We start from the raw sequence: 24,930 nt of genomic DNA, 5'->3' as shown, positions 1-24,930 counted from the left end.
GTTATTCTATCTGGTTGTTCTATCTTGTTGTTCTATCTGGTTATTCTATCTGGTTATTCTATCTGGTTATTCTATCTGGTTATTCTATCTGGTAATTCTATCTGGTTATTATATCTTGTTATTCTATCTGGTTATTCTATCTGGTTATTCTATCTTGTTGTTCTATCTTGTTGTTCTATCTGGTTATTCTATCTGGTTATTCTATCTGGTTATTCTATCTGGTTATTCTATCTGGTTATTCTATCTGGTTGTTCTATCTTGTTGTTCTATCTGGTTATTCTATCTGGTTATTCTATCTGGTTATTCTATCTGGTTGTTCTATATGGTTATTCTATCTGGTTATTCTATCTGGTTATTCTATCTGGTTATTCTATCTGGTAATTCTATCTGGTTATTCTATCTGGTCCGGTTACATCTGGCTATCTTGTTATTCTATCTGGTTATTCTATCTGGTAATTCTATCTGGTAATTCTATCTGGTTATTCTATCTGGTTATTCTATCTGGTTATTCTATCTGGTAATTCTATCTGGTTATTCTATCTGGTAATTCTATCTGGTTATTCTATCTGGTAATTCTATCTGGTTATTCTATCTGGTTATTCTATCTGGTTATTCTATCTGGTTATTCTATCTTGTTGTTCTATCTTGTTGTTCTATCTGGTAATTCTATCTTGTTATTCTATCTGGTTATTCTATCTTGTTGTTCTATCTGGTAGATTTATATTTTATGAATTTGATTTATTTTCTGTCCTCAGGGCACCATTGGAAATGAAATCTTGGTCTCAATTGGGCTCGCCTGAATAAATAAAAGTTCACAAACACGCACACACACGCACGCACGCACACACACACTTATATATTATTCAGTAGAGTGCTGTATGTGGTTTTGGGGGACCAGAGATGATGTCACTAGGGATTGTGATGCTCTAATTGGTCTGTAGACCAGACAGGCTGCGATTGGCTGATATCTACATGTGGTGCGCATAATGTCAATTGATCTCAAATAATACGGCTCCTAATTATCAATCTCAGCTGTGGTGTCTCTTTTAATGGGTCTCCAATGGTTCAGTTGTGTGAGGAGGGGATCATCTCAAATGGATCCTGACAGACCATGTTGGACATGTGGTTGTAATGGATAGTGGTTCCGTCCCAAATGGCACCCTATCCCAATGGTTGGCCTGGCAACTCTTAACCCTCCCCGGCCACAGAAAGAAAACATGGGTGGGTGAGTGGGTGAGTGAGTGAATCAAAAATAGATACATGGATGGTTGGATGAATTATGAAGACAGTAGCATGTTTCTAAGGCCCTGGTGATAAATAGTGCACTATATATATGGTGCCATTTGGGACACAACCTAGGTCTGAGACTCCCATCTGGTAGGAAACAACAGACATTACTGATGATGGAACACACACATTACTGATGATGGAACACACATTACTGATGATGGGGCATTAACACCATCCATTAGACTAGAGAGAGAGGGAGGGAGGGTGTGGGAGAGAGGGGGTGAGAGAGAGAGAGAGAGAGAGAGAGAGAGAGAGAGAGAGAGAGAAAGAGGGAGAGAGAGATAGGGTTGATACTATAAGGTACTGTAGATCAGAAGAAGAGGAGTGAGACAGAGGTTAAAAGAGAGAGAGAGATCAAAGCAGAGAGAAAAAGTGGAGGAGGAAGAGGACCGGCAGAGAGTGATATATGAAGAGAGATGTATGAAAAGTGATATATGAAGAGAGAGATATGAAGAGAGATATAATGAAGAGAGAGAGAGAGAGTGAATGACAGAGAGAGATATCGTCACACCCTGATCTGTTTCACTTGTCTTTGTGATTGTCTCCACCCCCCTCCAGGTGTCGTCCATCTTCCCCATTGTCTCCTGTGTATTTATACCTGTTTTCTCTGTTTGTCTGTTGCCAGTTTATTTTGTTTCGTCAAGCCTACCAGCATTTCTCCCTCTGTTCCTGTCTCTCGATTGTTCCTGTTTTCTAGTTTTCCCGGTATTGACCTTTTCTGCCTGCCTTGACCCTGAGCCTGCCTGCCGTCCTGTACCTTTGCCCATCTATCTGGATTACTGACCTCTGTCTGCCCTGAGCCTGCCTGCCGTCCTGTACCTTTGCCCATCTATCTGGATTACTGACCTCTGTCTGCCCTGAGCCTGCCTGCCATCCTGTACCTTTGCACCATCTATCTAGATTACTGACCTCTGTCTGCCCTGAGCCTGCCTGCCGTCCTGTACCTTTGCCCCATCTATCTGGATTACTGACCCCTGCCTGCATTGACCAGTCTTTTGCCTGCCCCTGTTGGATTAATAAACTGTTGTTATTTCGACGTTGTCTGCATCTGGGTCTTACCTGAAATGTGATAGATATATGAAGAGAGATAGTGAATGACAGAGAGAGATATATGAAGAGAGATAGTGAACGACAGAGAGAGATGTATGAAGAGAGATAGTGAACGACAGAGAGATATATATGAAGAGAGATAGTGAATGACAGAGAGAGATATATGAAGAGGGATAGTGAATGACAGAGAGAGACGTATGAAGAGATATAGTGAATGACAGAGAGAGATATATGAAGAGGGATAGTGAATGACAGAGAGAGATATATGAAGAGAGATAATGAACGACAGAGAGAGATGTATGAAGAGAGATAGTGAACGACAGAGAGATATATATGAAGAGGGATAGTGAATGACAGAGAGAGACGTATGAAGAGATATAGTGAATGACAGAGAGAGATATATGAAGAGGGATAGTGAATGACAGAGAGAGATATATGAAGAGAGATAATGAACGACAGAGAGAGATGTATGAAGAGAGATAGTGAACGACAGAGAGATATATATGAAGAGGGATAGTGAATGACAGAGAGAGACGTATGAAGAGATATAGTGAATGACAGAGAGAGATATATGAAGAGGGATAGTGAATGACAGAGAGAGATATATGAAGAGAGATAATGAACGACAGAGAGAGATGTATGAAGAGAGATAGTGAACGACAGAGAGATATATATGAAGAGGGATAGTGAATGACAGAGAGAGACGTATGAAGAGATATAGTGAATGACAGAGAGAGATATATGAAGAGGGATAGTGAATGACAGAGAGAGATATATGAAGAGGGATATTGAATGACAGTGAAATATATATTAAGAGAGAGAGCGAGAGAGAGAGAGAGAGAGAGAGAGAGTTGGAGGGTGAGAGTGTAATGTTTATTGTTCATTTTTTTATTGTTTATTTTACTTTTGTTTTTTATCTATTTCACTTGCTTTGGCAATGTTAACATATGTTTCCCAGGCCATTAAAGCCCCTTGAATTGAATTGAAAGAGAGAGAGAAAGACAGAGAGAGTATCCTCCGTGTACAACGTAAAACACAAAATAATGCATGCAGAGCAGGGTTAGGCCGATACTGACTAATTATCAAAATCCAGAAAAGAGACGTTAAATTCTACAACCACCTAAAAGGAAGTGATTCCCAAACCATCCATAACAAAGCCATCACCTACAGAGAGATGAACCTGGAGAAGAGTGCCCTAAGAAACTGGTCCTGGGGCTCTGTTCACCAACACAAACAGACCCCACAGAGCCCCAGGACAGCAACACAATTAGACCCAACCAAAACATGAGAAAACAAAAAGATAATTCCTTTACACATTGGAAAGAAATAACAAAACAACACAGCAAACTAGAATGCTATTTGGCCCTAAACAGAGAGTACACAGTGGCAGAATACCTGACCACTGTGACTGACCCAAATTTAAGGAAAGCTTTGACTATGTACAGACTCAGTGAGCACAGCCTTGCTATTGAGAAATGCAGCTGTAGGCAGACCTGGCTCTCAAGAGAAGACAGGCTATGTGCACACTGCCCACAAAATGAGTTGGAAACTGAGCTACACTTCTTAACTTGTATGACCATATTAGAGATACATATTTCCCTCAGATTACACAACACACAAAGAATTTGAAAACAAATCAAATTTTGATAAACTCCCATATCTATTGGGTGAAATACCAGTGTGCCATCACAGCAGCAAGATGTGTGACCTGTTGTCACAAGAAAAGGGCAACCAGTGAAGAACAAATGTAATTGTAAATAAAACACATATTTATTTATTTTCCCTTTTGTACTTGAACTATTTGCACATCATTACAACACTGTATATAGACGTAACATGATATTTGAAATGGGTTTATTATTTTGGAACTTGTGTATTCGTAATATCTACTGTTCACTTTTTATTGTTTATTTCACTTTTGTTAATTATCTATTTCACTTGCTTTGGCAACATAAACATATGTTTATCATGCCAATAAAGCCCTTTGAATTGAATTGACAGAGACAGAGACAGAGACAGAGACAGAGAGACATAGTAGGAGAGATATAGATAGATGGAGAGAGAAAGAGACAGAGAGAGACAGAGACAGAGAGAGAGAGAGAGAGAATAACAGAGAGAGAGAGAGAGAGAATGACAGAGAGACAGAGAGATGGAGAGTGGGAGAGCGAGAGAGAGAGAGGGAGAGATGGAGAGAGGGAGAGAGATGGAGAGAGAGAGAATGAGAGAGCGAGAGAGAGAATAACAGAGAGAGAGATAGAGAATGACAGAGAGAGAGAGATAGAGAATGACAGAGAGAGAGAGATAGAGAATGACAGAGAGAGAGAGAGAGATGGAGAGTGGGAGAGCGAGAGAGAGATAGAGAGAGATGGAGAGAGGGAGAGAGATGGAGAGAGAGAGAATGAGAGAGCGAGAGAGAGAATAACAGAGAGAGAGATAGAGAATGACAGAGAGAGAGAGATGGAGAGTGGGAGAGCGAGAGAGAGATAGAGAGAGATGGAGAGAGGGAGAGAGATGGAGAGAGAGAGAATGAGAGAGCGAGAGAGAGAATAACAGAGAGAGAGATAGAGAATGACAGAGAGAGAGAGATGGAGAGTGGGAGAGCGAGAGAGAGGGAGAGAGAGAGAGAGAGAGAGAGAGAGAGAGAGAGAGAGAGAGAGAGAGAATGACACAGACAGACAGAGAGAAAGCGGTGTCTCCAGAGACTGTGTTGTCTATCTATGAGTCATGGTCACATTAGCCCTCAATCTGTCCGTCTGTCTGTTTTGTTTGTCCATCTCAAATTACACACACGCACACAAACATGCACAAACACACACACACACAGGAAGGGGGGAAAGATCTCTACAGGTGCAGGAACCAATCCGGACCAGAGTAAACTTTACTGAATCACACCTGTCATCACAAAGCATTTCAGAGTAGGAGTGTTGACTTAGGATCAGGTCTCCCCTGTCCATGTTGTAATCTCATTCATTATGCTCTAGGATCAGGTCTCCCCTGTCCATGTTGTAATCTCATTCATTATGCTCTAGCATCACGTTTCCCCTGTCCATGTTGTAATCTCATTCATTATGCTCTAGGATCAGGTCTCCCCTGTCCATGTTGTAATCTCATTCATTATGATCTAGGATCAGGTCTCCCCTGTCCATGTTGTAATCTCATTCATTATGATCTAGGATCAGGTCTCCCCTGTCCATGTTGTAATCTCATTCATTATGCTCTAGGATCAGGTCTCCCCTGTCCATGTTGTAATCTCATTCATTATAATCTAGGATCAGGTCCCCCCGTCCATGTTGTAATCTCATTCATTATGATCTAGGATCAGGTCTCCCCTGTCCATGTTGTAATCTCATTCATTATGCTCTAGGATCAGGTCTCCCCTGTCCATGTTGTAATCTCATTCATTATGATCTAGGATCAGGTCTCCCCTGTCCATGTTGTAATCTCATTCATTATGATCTAGGATCAGGTCTCCCCTGTCCATGTTGTAATCTCATTCATTATGATCTAGGATCAGGTCCCCCCGTCCATGTTGTAATCTCATTCACTATAATTAACAAGTCAAACTGATCCTAGATCAAAACTCCTACTCTGAGACTTTGTGATTACAGGCTCAGACCTAAACAGAACAATACTAGGTTAGACCAGACTAACAGAACAAGACCAGACTAGACTAGACTAACAGAACAAGACCAGGCCCAGACCTAACAGAACCTTACCAGGCTAGACCAGACTAGCAGAACCAGACCAGGCTAGACCAGGATAAACCTGAAACAATTACACTTTCGCACCCTGATCTGTTTCACCTGTCTTTGTGTTTGTTTCCACCCCCACCAGGTGTCTCCCATCTCCCCTCATTATCCCCAGTGTATTTATGCCTGTGTTTTCTGTTTGTCTGTTGTCAGTTTGTCTTGTGATGTCAGGTCTTACCAGTGTGCATTCCCATTTTCCTTTTTCTCAAGTGTTTGTTTCCTAGTTTTCCCGGTTCTGACCATTCCGCCTTCCCTGACGAACTGGGCTACTGGTTTTATCATGGGTTGGAGCCCATTCTGCCATGGTCATTGTCTTAAGTCGGCCCAGCCTGGCCTGGGACATCTTCTTGCAGGCTTGAGAGAAGCTCTCGGATCTCTCCGCCATTCCCGCGAAGTACCTGGACCTCCGGGAAGTCTTTAACAAGGCCTGCGCTACGGCTCTCCCTCCGCATCGACCCTATGACTGCGCCATTGACCTTCTCCTGGGCGCTACACCCCCTCGAGGGGGCTTTACTCCTGGAGACCAAGGCTATAGAGGAGTACATTCAGAACTCTCTCGCTGCAGGGAGTATTCGTCCATCGGCCTCTCCCGCCGGCGCAGGGTTGTTCTTTGTGGAGAAGGACAAAACCCTGTATCGACTACAGGGACCTTAATGACATCACAGTTAAAAAACGTCACCCTCTACCACTCATCTCCTCGGCTTTCAAACCTCTTCATGAAGCGACCATCTTCTCTAAATTGGACCTTCGGAACGGCCTACCATCTTGTTTAGGTACGGGAGGGAGATTAGTGTAAAACAGCCTTTAACACAGCTAGCGGGCACTATGAGTATTTAGTTATGCCAATTGGATAAAAATTGTTAAAAACGCTTTTGGTGGCCTTCCAACTGCCCATTTTATTCCCCTCCCAAGTTACCCTCAGCCAAGGAGACGACTCAGCTCATGGTGCAGCACGTCATCCGGATCCATGGACTTCCGGTTGCCATGATCTCCGATCGTGGTCCCCACTTCTGGTTCTGGAAGGCGTTCTGCACCCTCATTGGGTTGCCAGCCAGTCTGTCTTCTGGTTTCCACCCCAATCTAATGGCCAGTCGGGGCGAGCCAATCAGGACCTGGCGACAGCCCTTCATTGCCTGGTCTCCGCCAACCCCACCACATGGAGCCAGCAACTTGAACTTGAACTGCACTGTTGGTTAAGGGCTTGTAAAGTAAGCATTTCACGGTAAGGTCCACACTTGTTGTATTCGGTGCATGTGACAAATAAAGTTTGATTTGTTTGGGTGGAATACGCCCACAACAGCCTTCACTGCTCGGCCACTGGCCTCTCACCCTTCGAGTGTCCCTTGGGATATCAACCCCCGCTCTTCCCCGAGCAAGAGGAGGAAGTCAGCCATCGCTCTGCCCAGATGTTCATCCGCTGCTGTCTCCGTACCTGGAAGAGACCCCGGCCGAGCTGTTGAAGACCACTTCCAGGTATCGGCAACAAGCGGATCGCCACCGGACCCCTGCTCCCTGCTATCGGCTCAGTCAGAGGGTATGGCTGTCCACTCGAGACCTGCCCCTCCGGGTGGAGTCCGGTAAACTTTCCCCCCGTTTCATCAGCCCTTCTCCATCTCTAAAGTACTTAGCCCCTCTGCTGTTCATCTTCTGTTGCACCGCACCCTCCGAATACATCCCACTTTTCATGTGTCTAGGATTAAACCTCTGTCTCACAGCCCTTTGTCTCCTGTTTCTGTTTGTCTGTTGCCAGTTTGTCTTGTCAGTTTTTACCAGCGTGCTTTCCCGTTTTCTTGTTTCTCAAGTGTTTTTTCCAAAGTTTTCTCGGTCCTGACTATTCTGCCTGCCTTGAGCTTTCTGCCGTCCTGTACCTGCCTGAATCTGACCTGACTACGAACCTCTGCCTGTCCTTGACCTGCCCTTTGTGTTATAATAAATTGAGAACTGTACTATCTGGGTCATATCCTGAGTTGTGATTGACACCAGGCAAATGTGATGCTAACTATCCACCATATGATTAATAGATATTTACATGGCATTTGTCTTCTTCAAAAGTAGATTATGAAAAACACTGAGTGAGGTTTCAGCTCATGCCAAACACTAAAACCACTCAATAATATATTTATTCCAATACATTCTAGTCCCTTCTCATTAATAACATATCTCTAATGAACGTTTTTGTCGTTTGGACTTCCAAAGTGGATTGTTGTCTATTTATCAGAATGTATAACAGAACACTGGTATCTAAGCTCTATTGTTGTCTATTTATCAGAATGTACAGCAGAACACCGGTATCTAAGCTCTATTGTTGTCTATTTATCAGAATGTATAACAGAACACTGGTATCTAAGCTCTATTGTTGTCTATTTATCAGAATGTACAGCAGAACACCGGTATCTAAGCTCTATTGTTGTCTATTTATCAGAATGTATAACAGAACACTGGTATCTAAGCTCTATTGTTGTCTATTTATCAGAATGTACAGCAGAACACCGGTATCTAATCTCTATTGTTGTCTATTTATCAGAATGTACAGCAGAACACTGGTATCTAAGCTCTATTGTTGTCTATTTATCAGAATGTACAGCAGAACACCGGTATCTAAGCTCATTGTCTACTACAGTGTTGTGAGGGAGGAGCCATTAGAACAATAGACACAGCGTAGCAAAGCATTTCACTGTCAAGAAACAAGGGGGTGGAGTCATGTGAACACTTTTATTGCAGAGTACTGTCTCACTGTCTCTCCCTGCCTTCATGTCTGTCAGTCTCATCCACCTAGCTCTTATTTCCCCAGTCTTTTCTTGATCAATCGTTCAACCAACCATCACTCACACTCTTTCTATTTATATTTCTCTCTCTCTCTCTCTCTCTCTCTCTCTCTCTCTGTGTCGCTCTCTCTCTCTGTCGCTCTCTCGCTCTCTCTCTCATTCTCTCTCTCTCTCTCTCGGTTTATTAGATAAGTAGAAACAATGGGAGGAGTCAGATTTCCTCTGACAGGGTAATACTGACACTCACACACACACACACACACACACACACACACACACACACACACACACACACACTAGAGGGTAATGGGGCTACAGCAGCACATGTGCCCTACTCAACCATTCACTTTCTCCCTGCCTCCCTCTTCCCATCTTCTCCTCCTCTACCTCTCTCTTTTACTCTTTCATTTCACCTCGTTCAACTTCTTCTTCATAGTTCTTTCACTTACAGCACGTTTATACATTCAAACTAAAATAAAACACACATCAGACAAATGGCATGTGCTTACACAAACACACACACAGATAATGAGATTACTGTGAGTGTGTGTGTGTGTTACTGCGTCACCCCACTGAGCCAGATTAGAGACAATCACCTCAGACCAACGTACAGCCATATACACTAAGACAGAGACCCCTCCACTCTGTCTGTCTCTCTCTGTCTCTGTCTCTCTCTGTCTGTTGTTTCTTCCTTGGTCTCTCTCCTTCATTATTTCTCTCTCTCTCTCTCTCTCTCTCTCTCTCTCTCTCTCTCTCTCTCTCTCTCCCCCTCCACAAACACAGTTTCCCTCCTCCCCCTCCACAAACACAGTTACCCTCCTCCCCTCCACAAACACAGTTACCCTCCTCCCCTCCACAAACACAGTTACCCTCCTCCCCCTGCACAAACACAGTTACCCTCCTCCCCTCCACAAACACAGTTACCCTCCTCCCCCTGCACAAACACAGTTACCCCCCTCCCCCTCCACAAACACTGTTACACTCCTCCCTCTCCACAAACACAGTTACCCCCCCCCCCCTCCACAAACACTGTTACACTCCTCCCTCTCCACAAACACAGTTACCCTCCTCCCCTCCACAAACACAGTTACCCTCCTCCCCCTCCAAACACAGTTACCCTCCTCCCCCTCCACAAACACAGTTTCCCTCCTCCCCCTCCACAAACACAGTTACCCTCCTCCCCTCCACAAACACAGTTACCCTCCTCCCCTCCACAAACACAGTTACCCTCCTCCCTCTCCACAAACACAGTTACCCTCCTCCCCTCCACAAACACAGTTACCCTCCTCCCCCTGCACAAACACAGTTACCCTCCTCCCCTCCACAAACACAGTTACCCTCCTCCCCCTCCACAAACACAGTTACCCTCCTCCCCCTCCACAAACACAGTTACCCTCCTCCCCTCCACAAACACAGTTACCCTCCTCCCCCTCCACAAACACAGTTACCCTCCTCCCCCTCCACAAACACAGTTACCCTCCTCCCCTTCCAAACACAGTTACCCTCCTCCCCCTCCACAAACACAGTTACCCTCCTCCCCTTCCAAACACAGTTACCCTCCTCCCCCTCCACAAACACAGTTACCCTCCTCCCCCTCCACAAACACAGTTACCCTCCTCCCCTTCCAAACACAGTTACCCTCCTCCCCTTCCAAACACAGTTACCCTCCTCCCTCTCCACAAACACAGTTACCCTCCTCCCCCTCCACAAACACAGTTACCCTCCTCCCCCTCCACAAACACAGTTACCCTCCTCCCCTTCCAAACACAGTTACCCTCCTCCCCTTCCAAACACAGTTACCCTCCTCCCTCTCCACAAACACAGTTACCCTCCTCCCCTCCACAAACACAGTTACCCTCCTCCCCTCCACAAACACAGTTACCCTCCTCCCCCTGCACAAACACAGTTACCCTCCTCCCCTCCACAAACACAGTTACCCTCCTCCCCCTGCACAAACACAGTTACCCCCCTCCCCCTCCACAAACACTGTTACACTCCTCCCTCTCCACAAACACAGTTACCCCCCCCCCCTCCACAAACACTGTTACACTCCTCCCTCTCCACAAACACAGTTACCCTCCTCCCCTCCACAAACACAGTTACCCTCCTCCCCCTCCAAACACAGTTACCCTCCTCCCCCTCCACAAACACAGTTTCCCTCCTCCCCCTCCACAAACACAGTTACCCTCCTCCCCTCCACAAACACAGTTACCCTCCTCCCCTCCACAAACACAGTTACCCTCCTCCCCCTGCACAAACACAGTTACCCTCCTCCCCTCCACAAACACAGTTACCCTCCTCCCCCTCCACAAACACAGTTACCCTCCTCCCCCTCCACAAACACAGTTACCCTCCTCCCCTCCACAAACACAGTTACCCTCCTCCCCCTCCACAAACACAGTTACCCTCCTCCCCCTCCACAAACACAGTTACCCTCCTCCCCTTCCAAACACAGTTACCCTCCTCCCCCTCCACAAACACAGTTACCCTCCTCCCCTTCCAAACACAGTTACCCTCCTCCCCTTCCAAACACAGTTACCCTCCTCCCTCTCCACAAACACAGTTACCCTCCTCCCCCTCCACAAACACAGTTACCCTCCTCCCCCTCCACAAACACAGTTACCCTCCTCCCCTTCCAAACACAGTTACCCTCCTCCCTCTCAACAAACACAGTTACCCTCCTCCCTCTCCACAAACACAGTTACCCTCCTCCCCTCCACAAACACAGTTACCCTCCTCCCCCTGCACAAACACAGTTCCCCTCCTCCCCTCTCACCTGTGCTTTGTCCTCTGTATCAGGGCTCCATCATAGTGTAATCCCCATTTACTCCCCCTCTCTGATCTCTCTCTGGACATCCTGGTGAGGAAGAGGAAGGTGCTGCTTCTTCATCTCCTGCTGATACAACACAACATGAATGATCGCCAGATAAATATTGAACAAACTATCAACTACAAATGTGTTGATATGTAACCTGTTGCTAGGGTTACAGTAAAGTTTAGAGTCAGAGTAAATGTGTTGATATGTAACCTGTTGCTAGGGTTACAGTAAAGTTTAGAGTCAGAGTAAATGTGTTGATATGTAACCTGTTGCTAGGGTTACAGTAAGGTTTAGGGTCAGAGTAAATGTGTTGATATGTAACCTGTTGCTAGGATTACAGTAAATTTTAGAGTCAGAGTAAATGTGTTGATATGTAACCTGTTGCTAGGGTTACAGTAAAGTTTAGAGTCAGAGTAAATGTGTTGATATGTAACCTGTTGCTAGGGTTACAGTAAGGTTTAGGGTCAGAGTAAATGTGTTGATATGTAACCTGTTGCTAGGGTTACAGTAAGGTTTAGAGTCAGAGTAAATGTGTTGATATGTAACCTGTTGCTAGGGTTACAGTAAAGTTTAGAGTCAGAGTAAATGTGTTGATATGTAACCTGTTGCTAGGGTTACAGTAAGGTTTAGGGTCAGAGTAAATGTGTTGATATGTAACCTGTTGCTAGGGTTACAGTAAAGTTTAGAGTCAGAGTAAATGTGTTGATATGTAACCTGTTGCTAGGGTTACAGTAAAGTTTAGAGTCAGAGTAAATGTGTTGATATGTAACCTGTTGCTAGGGTTACAGTAAGGTTTAGGGTCAGAGTAAATATGTTGATATGTAACCTGTTGCTAGGGTTACAGTAAGGTTTAGGGTCAGAGTAAATATGTTGATATGTAACCTGTTGCTAGGGTTACGGGAAGGTTTAGGGTCAGAGTAAATGTGTTAATATGTAACCTGTTGCTAGGGTTACAGTAAGGTTTAGGGTCAGAGTAAATGTGTTGATATGAAACCTGTTGCTAGGGTTACAGTAAGGTTTAGAGTCAGAGTAAATGTGTTGATAGGGTTACACCTGATATGAAACCTGTTGCTAGGGTTACAGTAAGGTTTAGAACAGGGTATATGTTAGGGTAAAGGTTAAGGTTAGGGTTAATATAGTATTCTTATTATATTATAGCTAGTATAAAAGTCAGCTCTGGATAAATACTGTATATTCAGACAGAAGAAACTCTAAAACTTCTTTAAATGTGCTTTCCTCACCATCGTAAATAAGCATGCCCCTTTAAAAAAAAATGAAATAAGAACAGACATAGCCCTTGGTTCACTCCAGACTTGACTGCCCTTGCACAAAATCACCCTGTGGCGTACTGCATTAGCTTTGAATAGTCCCCGTGATATGCAACTTTTCAGAGAAGCCAGGAACCAATACACACAGTCAGTTAGGATGGCAAAGGCTAGCTTTTTCAAACAGAAATTTGCATCCTGCAGCTCTAATTCCAAAAGTTTTGGGACACTGTAAAGTCCATGGATAATAACAGCACCTCCTCCCAGCTGCCCACTGCACTGAGGCTAGGAAACACTGTCACCACTGATAATTCCACGATAATCGAGAATTTCAATAAGCATTTCTCTACGGCTGGCCATGCTTTCCACCTGGCTACCCCAACCCCGGCCAACAGCTCTGCACAACCTGCAGCAACTTACCCAAGCCTCCCTAGCTTCTCCTTCACCCAAATCCAGACAGCTGCAAAATCTGGATCCCTACAAATCAGCTGGGCTAGACAATCTGGACCCTCTCTTTCTCAAATTATCCGCCACCATTGTTGCAACCACTATTACTAGTCTGTTCAACCTCTCCTTCATATCGTATGAGATCCCCAAAGATTGGAAAGCTGCCGCGGTCATCCCCCTCTTCAAAGAGGCTGACACTCTTAGACCCAAACTGTTATAGACCTATATTCATCCTGCCCTGCCTTTCTAAAGTCTTTGAAAGCCAAGTGAACAAACAGATCACCGACCATTTTGAATCCCACCGTACCTTCTACTACAAATACCTAGGTGTCTGGCTAGACTGTAAACTCTCCTTCCAGACTCACATTAAGCATCTCCAATCCAAAGTTAAATCTAGAATCGGCTTCCTATTTCACAACAAAGCCTCCTTCACTCATGCTGCCAAACTTACCCTCGTAAAACTGACCATCCTACCAATCCTTGTCTTTGGCGATGTCATTTATAAAATAGCCTCCAACACTCTACTCAGCAAATTGGATGCAGTCTATCACAGTGTCATCCATTTTGTCACCAATGCCCCAAATACTACCCACCACTGCGACCTGTATGCTCTCGTTGGCTGGTCCTCGCTTCATATTCGTCGCCAAACCCACTGGCTCCAGGTCATCTATAAGTCTTTGCTAGGTAAAGCTCCGCCTTATCGCAGCTCACTGGTCACCATAGCTACACCCACCCGTAGCACGTGGTCCAGCATGTATATTTCACTGGTCATCCCCAAAGTCAACACCTACTTTGGCAGCCTTTCCTTACGGTTCTCTGCTGCCAATGACTGGAACGATTTGCAAAAATCACTGAAGTTGGAGACTTATATCTCCCTCACTAACTTTAAGCGTCAGCTGTCAGAGCAGCTTACCGATCGCTGCAGCTGTACACAGCCCATCTGTAAATAGCCCATCCAACCAAATACCTACCTCATCCCCATATTTGTTTTGGTTTTTCTGCTCTTGTCACATCCTGACCAGTAGAGGGGTCTTTTGTCATTTGTAGTTGGTCAGGGCGTGGCAGGGGGTGATTGTTTTGTGGGTTTTTTGTTCTAGGGGATTTTGGTTCTAGTTTTCATTTTCTATGTTTCGTTTTCCAGGTTTGGCCGAGTGTGGTTTCCAATCAGAGGCAGGTGTCTTTCGTTGTCTCTGATTGGAAGCCATACTTAGGCAGCCTGTTTTCCTTTGGGTTTTGTGGGTGGTTGTTTTCGGTATAGCCTATGTGCCTTACGGAACTGTTGATTGTCGGTTTGTTATTGTTTAAGTGTTCACTTTATTAAATAATAAAAGAAGATGAGCACTTTACCCGCTGCACTTTGGTCCCCTTTCATCGACGCTTGTGACAGAACCACCCACCAAAGAAGGACCAAGCAACGGAAGAAGAAGCAGGAGAGGAGGTATCTCGAGTCATGGACGCGGGAGGAGATCCTCGATGGAAAGGGTCCATGGAGCCAGGCTGGGGAGTACCAGCGCCTGAAGGAGGAGCTGGAGGAAGGAAAGAGGGAACTACGGAGGTACGATGCGTTGTATCCTCCTATTCAGGAGGTGAAGAGGCAGCCCCCCCAAAAAATTGTGAGGGGGGGGGGCATAAGGGGAGTTTTGCTAGGTCAGGGGGGAACCCTGACCTAACTTTCCGCGGGCATTTCGGAGGGAGCCATGGAGGAGACCAGAGCCGGTCGAGGAGTCAAGAGCGGATGACGACGCTAGATTCCGGAGAAAGGGACTGGTGGAAAGCGCATGACAGAGCAGACGCACAGAGGGAGGAGCTAGGCAGTATGGAAGAAAGCGCACTATGTCGCCCATACGCACTCAGAGCCCGGTGCGGTCGATACAGGCTCCTCAAGGTTGTCGTGCGACAGCTAGCCGGCAGCCAGGGAAAAGTGCGCTGGCTCAGCGTATCTGGCCTCCAGTGCGGCTCCTCGGCCCAGGATATCCTTCGCCTGCTCCACGCACAATACCCTGCATTCCCCAGCACAGCCCAGTTCATCCTGTGCCAGCGCTTCGCCCTTGCCGGGCTAGAGTGAGCATTGAGCCAGGATGGGTTATGCTAGCTGTAGGTGTCAGACCTCCAGTGAGAATCCTGGGCCCAGGATATCCTATGCCTGCTCCATGTACGGTGCCCCGCATTCCCCAGCACAGCCCAGTTCGTCCTGTGCCAGCTCTCCGCCCTTGCCGGGCTATAGTCAGCATCGGGCAAGGACGGGTTGTGCCAGCCCTGAGCGCCAGACCTCCAGTGCGCCTCCAAGGACCAGTACGTCCTGTGCCTGCTCCGTGCACTCTCCTTCCAGCGACGCTCCCCAGTCAGGAGCCTCCAGCGACGCTCCCCAGCCCGGAGCCTCCAGCAACGCTCCCCAGTCAGGAGCCTCCAGCAACATTCCCCAGACAGGAGCCTCCAGCGACGCTCCTCAGCCCGGAGCCTCCAGCGACGCTCCCCAGACAGGAGCCTCCAGCGACGCTCCTCAGCCCGGAGCCTCCAGCGACGCTCTCCAGTCAGGAGCCTCCAGCGACGCTCCTCAGCCCGGAGCCTCCAGCGACGCTCTCCAGTCAGGAGCCTCCAGCGACGCTCCTCAGCCCGGAGCCTCCAGCGACGCTCCTCAGCCCGGAGCCTCCAGCGACGCTCCCCAGTCAGGAGCCTCCAGCGACGCTCCCCAGTCAGGAGCCTCCAGCGACGCTCCCCAGGCAGAAGCCTCCAGCGACACTCCCCAGACAGGAGCCTCCAGCGATGCTCCTCAGCCCGGAGCCTCCAGCGACACTCCCCAGACAGGAGCCTCCAGCGATGCTCCTCAGCCCGGAGCCTCCAGCGACGCTCCCCAGTCAGGAGCCTCCAGCGACGCTCCCCAGTCAGGAGCCTCCAGCGATGCTCCCCAGTCAGGAGCCTCCAGCGATGCTCCTCAGCCCGGAGCCTCCAGCGACGCTCCTCAGCCCGGGGCCTCCAGCGACGCTCCTCAGCCCGGGGCCTCCAGCGACACCTCTCAGCCCGGGGCCTCCAGCGACGCCTCTCAGCCCGGGGCCTCCAGCGACGCCTCTCAGCCCCGGGCCTCCAACGACGCCTCTCAGCCCGTGGCCTCCAGCGACGCCTCTCAGCCCAGAGTCTGCTGAACGGGAGCTACGCCCAGAGCCACCTCCGTAGTGGGAGGATTGGCGAAGGGGGGGTGTAGCAGGAACCGTCGTTGACGGTGGCCACCCTCCCTTCCCTCCCTTTAGGTTTGGGGTTGGTTTTGTGGTTTTTTTTGTTTTGAGGTGCAGTCGGGGTCTGCACCTTTGGGGGGGTACTGTCACGTCCTGACCAGTAGAGGGGTCTTTTGTCATTTGTCATTTGTCATTTGTAGTTGGTCCAGCATGTATATTTCACTGGTCATCCCCAAAGTCAACACCTACTTTGGCAGCCTTTCCTTACGGTTCTCTGCTGCCAATGACTGGAACGATTTGCAAAAATCACTGAAGTTGGAGACTTATATCTCCCTCACTAACTTTAAGCGTCAGCTGTCAGAGCAGTTTACCGATCGCTGCAGCTGTACACAGCCCATCTGTAAATAGCCCATCCAACCAAATACCTACCTCATCCCCATATTTGTTTTGGTTTTTCTGCTCTTGTCACATCCTGACCAGTAGAGGGGTCTTTTGTCATTTGTAGTTGGTCACGGCGTGGCAGGGGGTGATTGTTTTGTGTGTTTTGGGTTTTTTGTTCTTGGGGATTTTGGTTCTAGTTTTCATTTTCTATGTTTCGTTTTCAAGGTTTGGCCGAGTGTGGTTTTTAATCAGAGGCAAGTGTCTATCGTTGTCTCTGATTGGAAGCCATACTTAGGCAGCCTGTTTTCCTTTGGGTTTTGTGGGTGGTTGTTTTCGGTATAGCCTATGTGCCTTACGGAACTGTTGATTGTCGGTTTGTTATTGTTTAAGTGTTCACTTTATTAAATAATAAAAGAAGATGAGCACTTTACCCGCTGCGCTTAAGTCCCCTTTCATCGACGCCTGTGACAGGTCTTTTGCACACCAGTATTTCTACTTGCACATCCTCATCTGCACATCTATCACTCCAGTGTAAATTGCTAAATTGTAATTACTTCGCCACTATTGGCCTATTTATTGCCTTACCTCCTTACTTCATTTGCACACACTGTACACAGATTTTTCTATTGTGTTATTGACTGTATGTTTGTTTATCCCATGTGTAACTTTGTGTGGTTGTTTTTGTCACACTGCTTTGCTTTATCTTGGCCAGGTCACAGTAGTAAATGAGAACGTGTTCTCAGCTGGCCTACCTGGTTAAATAAATAAATGTGAAATAAAAATAATTACAAAAACAAAAATATTCCACAGACACAGACAGACAAACAGACTTCACTAATCGGTAATGCAAGCTGCAACTCCCTAAACATTTTGAGAACGTATTCAGACAAATAGGTTTCTTAAGGAACTCTAAATGCTGAATTATACAGTAGAAACAGACAGAGACAGATAATAGACAGATAAGAGAGATAAAAGAAAGCTAGAGACAGAGAGAGAGACAGAGAGAGAGACGGAGAGAGACAGAGAGAGATAGAGAAAGAGAAAGAGACAGAGAGTGTTTAGTGGGCGGTGTTGAAATCCCAGGTGTCCAGTAGAGTATGCAGGTCCTTTATCAATGGATAAGTCCCATATGGCAACCTATTCCCTTCATACTGTAGTACAGAACTGTCTATAGGGCTCTGTCCATCATAAATAGTACACTACTGTCTATAGGGCTCTGATCCATCATACTGTAGTACAAATCAAATCAAATCAAATGTATTTATATAGCCCTTCGTACATCAGCTGAAATCTCAAAATGCTGTACAGAAACCCAGCCTAAAACCCCAAACAGCAAGCAATGCATGTGAAAGAAGCACGGTGGCTAGGAAAAACTCCCTAGGAAAAACTCCCTGAAAGGCCAAAAACCTAGGAAGAAACCTAGAGAGGAACCAGGCTATGACGGGTGGCCAGTCCTCTTCTGGCTGTGCCGGGTGGATATTATAACAGAACATGGTCAAGATGTTAAAATGTTCATAAATGACCAGCATGGTCAAATAATAATAATCATAGTAGTTGTCGAGGGTGCAACAAGCACATCCGGTGAACAGGTCAGGGTTCCATAGCTGCAGGCAGAACAGTTGAAATTGGAGCAGCAGCATGGCCAGGTGGACTGGGGACAGTACACTACTGTCTATAGGGCTCTGATCCTTCATTCTGTAGTACACTACTGTCTATAGGGCTCTGATCCATCATAAATAGTACACTACTGTCTATAGGGCTCTGATCCATCATAAATAGTACACTACTGTCTATAGGGCTCTGATCCATCATTAAATAGTACACTACTGTCTATAGGGCTCTGATCCATCATACTGTAGTACACTACCATCTATAGGGCTCTGATCCATCATACTGTAGTACCCTACTGTCTATGGGGCTCTGATCCATCATACTGTAGTACACTACTGTCTATAGGGCTCTGATCCATCATAAATAGTACACTACTGTCTATAGGGCTCTGGTCCATCATAAATAGTACACTACTGTCTAAAGGGCTCTGATCCATCATACTGTAGTACACTACTGTCTATAGGGCTCTGATCCATCATACTGTAGTACACTACTGTCTATAGGGCTCTGATCCTTCATTCTGTAGTACACTACTGTCTATAGGGCTCTGATCCATCATAAATAGTACACTACTGTCTATAGGGCTCTGATCCATCATAAATAGTACACTACTGTCTATAGGGCTCTGATCCATCATTAAAAGTACACTACTGTCTATAGGGCTCTGATCCATCATACTGTAGTACACTACCATCTATAGGGCTCTGATCCATCATACTGTAGTACCACTACTGTCTATGAGGGCTCTGATCCATCATACTGTAGTACACTACTGTCTATAGGGCTCTGATCCATCATAAATAGTACACTACTGTCTATAGGGCTCTGATCCATCATAAATAGTACACTACTGTCTATAGGGCTCTGATCCATCATACTGTAGTACACTACTGTCTATAGGGCTCTGATCCATCATACTGTAGTACACTACTGTCTATAGGGCTCTGGTCCATCATAAATAGTACACTACTGTCTATAGGGCTCTGGTTCATCATAAATAGTACACTACTGTCTATAGGGCTCTGGTCCTTCATTCTGTAGTACACTACTGTCTATAGGGCTCTGATCCATCATAAATAGTACACTACTGTCTATAGGGCTCTGATCCATCATACTGTAGTAAACTACTGTCTATAGGGCTCTGATCCATCATACTGTAGTACACTACTGTCTATAGGGCTCTGGTTCTTCATAAATAGTACACTACTGTGTATAGGGCTCTGATCCATCATAAATAGTACACTACTGTCTATAGGGCTCTGGTTCTTCATAAATAGTACACTACTGTGTATAGGGCTCTGATCCATCATAAATAGTATACTACTGTCTATAGTGCTCTGATCCATTATACTGTAGTACCCTACTGTCTATAGGGCTCTGATCCATCATACTGTAGTACACTACTGTCTATAGGGCTCTGATCCTTCATTCTGTAGTACACTACTGTCTATAGGGCTCTGATCCATCATAAATAGTACACTACTGTCTATAGGGCTCTGATCCATCATAAATAGTACACTACTGTCTATAGGGCTCTGATCCATCATTAAAAGTACACTACTGTCTATAGGGCTCTGATCCATCATAAATAGTACACTACTGTCTATATGGCTCTGATCCATCATACTGTAGTACACTACTGTCTATAGGGCTCTGATCCATCATACTGTAGTACACTACCATCTATAGGGCTCTGATCCATCATACTGTAGTACCCTACTGTCTATGGGGCTCTGATCCATCATAAATAGTATACTACTGTCTATAGGGCTCTGATCCATCATACTGTAGTACACTACTGTCTATAGGGCTCTGATCCATCATACTGTAGTACCCTACTGTCTATAGGGCTCTGATCCTTCATACTGTAGTACCCTACTGTCTATGGGGCTCTGATCCATCATACTGTAGTACACTACTGTCTATAGGGCTCTGGTCCATCATAAATAGTACACTACTGTCTAAAGGGCTCTGGTCCATCATAAATAGTACACTACTGTCTAAAGGGCTCTGATCCATCATACTGTAGTACACTACTGTCTATAGGGCTCTGGTCCATCATAAATAGTACACTACTGTCTATAGGGCTCTGGTCCATCATAAATAGTACACTACTGTCTATAGGGCTCTGATCCATCATACTGTAGTAAACTACTGTCTATAGGGCTCTGATCCATCATAAATAGTACACTACTGTCTATAGGGCTCTGATCCATCATACGTAGTACACTACTGTCTATATGGCTCTGATCCATCATACTGTAGTAAACTACTGTCTATAGGGCTCTGATCCATCATAAATAGTACTACTACTGTCTATAGGGCTCTGATCCATCATACTGTAGTACACTACTGTCTATAGGGCTCTGATCCATCATACTGTAGTAAACTACTGTCTATAGGGCTCTGATCCATCATAAATAGTACACTACTGTCTATAGGGCTCTGATCCATCATACTGTAGTAAACTACTGTCTATAGGGCTCTGATCCATCATAGCCTACGTCAGGGCTCGACCACAGCCTACTGTCTATAGGGCTCTGATCCATCATAAATAGTACACTACTGTCTATAGGGCTCTGATCCATCATACGAGCACTGTCAGGGCTCGACCACTACTGTGCCCGCTATAGGGCTCTGATCCATAATAGTACACTACTGTCTATAGGGCTCTGATCCATCATAGTGTACCTACTGTCTATAGGGCTCTGATCCATCGAGTACCCACGCATAGGGCTCGATCCACTACGGACCCTCGTCTATAGGCTCGCCTCTGATCCGCATGTGCCGATCCACTGTAGTACCCTACTGTCTATAGTGCTCTGATCCATTATACTGTAGTACCCTACTGTCTATAGGGCTCTGATCCATCATAAATAGTACACTACTGTCTATATGGCTCTGATCCATCATACTGTAGTACACTACTGTGTATAGGGCTCTTATCCATCATAAATAGTACACTACTGTCTATAGGGCTCTGATCCATCATAAATAGTACACTACTGTCTATAGGGCTCTGATCTATCATAAATAGTACACTACTGTCTATAGGGCTCTGGTTCTTCATAAATAGTACACTACTGTCTATAGGGCTCTGATCCATCATAAATAGTACACTACTGTCTATAGGGCTCTGATCTATCATAAATAGTACACTACTGTCTATAGGGCTCTGGTTCTTCATAAATAGTACACTACTGTCTATAGGGCTCTGATCCATCATAAATAGTATACTACTCTCTATAGTGCTCTGATCCATTATACTGTAGTACCCTACTGTCTATAGGGCTCTGATCCATCATACTGTAGTACCCTACTGTCTATAGGGCTCTGATCCATCATAAATAGTATACTACTGTCTATAGTGCTCTGATCCATTATACTGTAGTACCCTACTGTCTATAGTGCTCTGATCCATTATACTGTAGTACCCTACTGTCTATAGGGCTCTGATCCATCATACTGTAGTACACTACTGTCTATAGGGTATAAGTAGTGCACTATATAGGGAATAGGGTGTCATTCTTGACGTGTGCAATGTCTGTATTCTGAATGATTTACAAGCAACATGATTTTCCATATGAAAAGAGAAATGGCTGGAACGAGACAATGAAAGAGAGGCATCCGTTTCCCCCCTCACTCTAATCAAAGACCGCGGCTGTACTCAGAGAGAGAGAGGGAGGAGATGGAGGGAGAGAGAGAGAGGGGGGAGGAGATGAAAGAGGCAAGAAACAGAGGAGGGAGGGAAGACAGATATTGAGAGAGTGAGCACAGAAGGAAAATAGAGAGGAGACAGGTGGAGGGAGCTACAGTATCAGAACAGAGAGAGGAGACAGGTGGAGGGAGCTACAGTATCAGAACAGAGAGAGGAGACAGGTGGAGGGAGCTACAGTATCAGAACAGAGAGAGGAGACAGGTGGAGGGAGCTACAGTATCAGAACAGAGAGAGGAGACAGGTGGAGGGAGCTACAGTATCAGAACAGAGAGAGGAGACAGGTGGAGGGAGCTACAGTATCAGAACAGAGAGAGGAGACAGGTGGAGGGAGCTACAGTATCAGAACAGAGAGAGGAGACAGGTGGAGGGAGCTACAGTATCAGAACAGAGAGAGGAGACAGGTGGAGGGAGCTACAGTATCAGAACAGAGAGAGGAGACAGGTGGAGGGAGCTACAGTATCAGAACAGAGAGAGGAGACAGGTGGAGGGAGCTACAGTATCAGAACAGAGAGAGGAGACAGGTGGAGGGAGCTACAGTATCAGAACAGAGAGAGGAGACAGGTGGAGGGAGCTACAGTATCAGAACAGAGAGAACAGATGGCGATAGAGAGAGAAGACAGAAAATACTGCATGAGACAGTCAGACAACAGAGAGACAGAGGGAGAATAGTGCAGAACAGTACAGAACTCTATGTCAGTTAGAAAGGTTGTGCTGCTCTGTGCTGCTCTGATTACTGGAGTAATCCTCTCCTCTCCTCTCCTCTGCTAAAACATCATCCATTAATAATATAGAATCCACAAAGAGTCTGGGACTTCCTCTGTTTCCCTCTTCCTGTTTTAATTTGTCTTTATATTCCTCCCTCCCTCCCTCTCCATCCCTCTCCCTACAACCCCTCTCCCTTTCCCTCCCTCCCTCCCTCTCCCTGTCTTTCTTTCCCTCTCCTGAGTCCTTACCCAAACCATCCTCCCTTTCTCTCTCTGCCTCTCTTTCCCTATCCTGAGTCAATACCAACACCATCCTTCCCTTCTCTCTCTACCTCTCTCTTTCCCTCTCCTGAGTCAATACCCACACCATCCTTCCCCTTCAATCTCATCTCTCTCACTATCTCTCTTCCTCTCCTTCTAATAAAGAGGGGGTTAAAGCTGAGGAGAGACAGGCTTCCCCCATCACTTTCTTTTTTGCTGTGTTTTCAGAACCTCAGCCTTGTTGAACCTACAGTGACCATGGCAATGAGATGAGGTAACCTCAGCCTTGTTGAACCTACAGTGACCATGGCAATGAGATGAGGTAACCTCAGCCTTGTTGAACCTACAGTGACCATGGCAATGAGATGAGGTAACCTCAGCCTTGTTGAACCTACAGTGACCATGGTACTGAGATGAGGTAACCTCAGCCTTGTTGAACCTACAGTGACCATGGTAATGAGATGAGGTAACATCAGCCTTGTTGAACCTACAGTGGCCATGGCAAAGAGATGAGGTAACCTCAGCCTTGTTGAACCTACAGTGACCATGGCAATGAGATGAGGTAACCTCAGCCTTGTTGAACCTACAGTGACCATGGCAATGAGATGAGGTAACCTCAGCCTTGTTGAACCTACAGTGACCATGGCAATGAGATGAGGTAACCTTAGCCTTGTTGAACCTACAGTGACCATGGTAATGAGATGAGGTCTATTCTGGAGACAACATGAGATCTGAACATCTACTGTAGATGGGGACTAGTGTGTGTGACAGTCTAGTGTGCCTCATCTCACACACACACACACACACACACACACACACACACACACACACACACACACACACACACACACACACACACACACACACACACACACACACACCACTGTAGTCAACTATGCAGGACAGTTATGGCAGCTAATGTGGAAATGTCCTTTGTGCTTTTTCATTTTGTTTGTGTGTGGAGGGGTGTGTTTGCATTCATGGGTGTGTGTGTGTAAGTCTGCACTTACATGTGCGGGAAAGTGTGTGTGTGTGTGTGTGTGTGTGTGTGTGTGTGTGTGTGTGTGTGTGTGTGTGTGTGTGTGTGTGTGTGTGTGTGTGTGTGTGTGTGTGTGTGTGTGTGTGTAACTAGCAGAGTGCTGCTTCCATCAATAATATATCTAGATAATGCAGCTGCTCCGCCCAGCCAACAACTACTACCTAACACTCTAACTCCCTCTCTCTCTCTACCTCTCTCTCTCTAGCTCTCTCTCTCTACCTCTATCTCTCTACCTCTCTCTCTCTACCTCTCTCTCTCTACCTCTCTCTCTGCCTCTACCTCTCTCTCTCTGCCTCTACCTCTCTCTCTACCTCTCTCTACCTCTCTCTCTCTACCTCTCTCTCTACCTCTACCTCTCTCTCTCTCTACCTCTCTCTAACACACAGCTGTCTTTCTCTGTGAGGGAGAGAGAGAGAGAAAGAGACTGTCTGAAAGAATGGATGAGAATAGATGAATTCGTTTAGAAAAAAAGGTGAAAATGTGTGTGTGTGTGTGTTTATGTGTGTGTGTTTGTGTGTTCATGTGTGTGTTGATGGGTGTGTGTGTGTACTTACAAAAGTGTGTGTTACAGATGAAATTTTACTTTCCAACCACCCACCAAGCCTCATCTCCTTCTGCTCTCCTGCCTCAAGTGCCTCCTTCCCTCGCTCCCTCCTGTCTCA

The 24,930-nt window shown here is 45.9% G+C and overlaps 1 protein-coding gene across 1 annotated transcript in view; it reads right to left on the bottom strand.

Moving 5' to 3' along the window:
• Window positions 1-11,752, bottom strand: part of LOC123744179 (uncharacterized) — a 49,349-nt gene extending 37,597 nt beyond the window's left edge. The window contains exon 1 of the mRNA XM_082974037.1: window positions 11,631-11,752. The gene's annotated coding sequence lies outside the window, so the exon portion shown is untranslated. The remainder of the gene's footprint in view (window positions 1-11,630) is intronic.
• Between the last annotated feature and the right edge of the window lie 13,178 nt (window positions 11,753-24,930).

Source organism: Salmo salar, chromosome 04 (genome assembly GCF_965601325.2).
Source record: "Salmo salar chromosome 04, fSalSal1, whole genome shotgun sequence".
NCBI lineage: Eukaryota > Metazoa > Chordata > Actinopteri > Salmoniformes > Salmonidae > Salmo > Salmo salar.
Note: the sequence above shows the minus strand (reverse complement) of the source record. Positions and strands in the feature narration are given on the sequence as shown.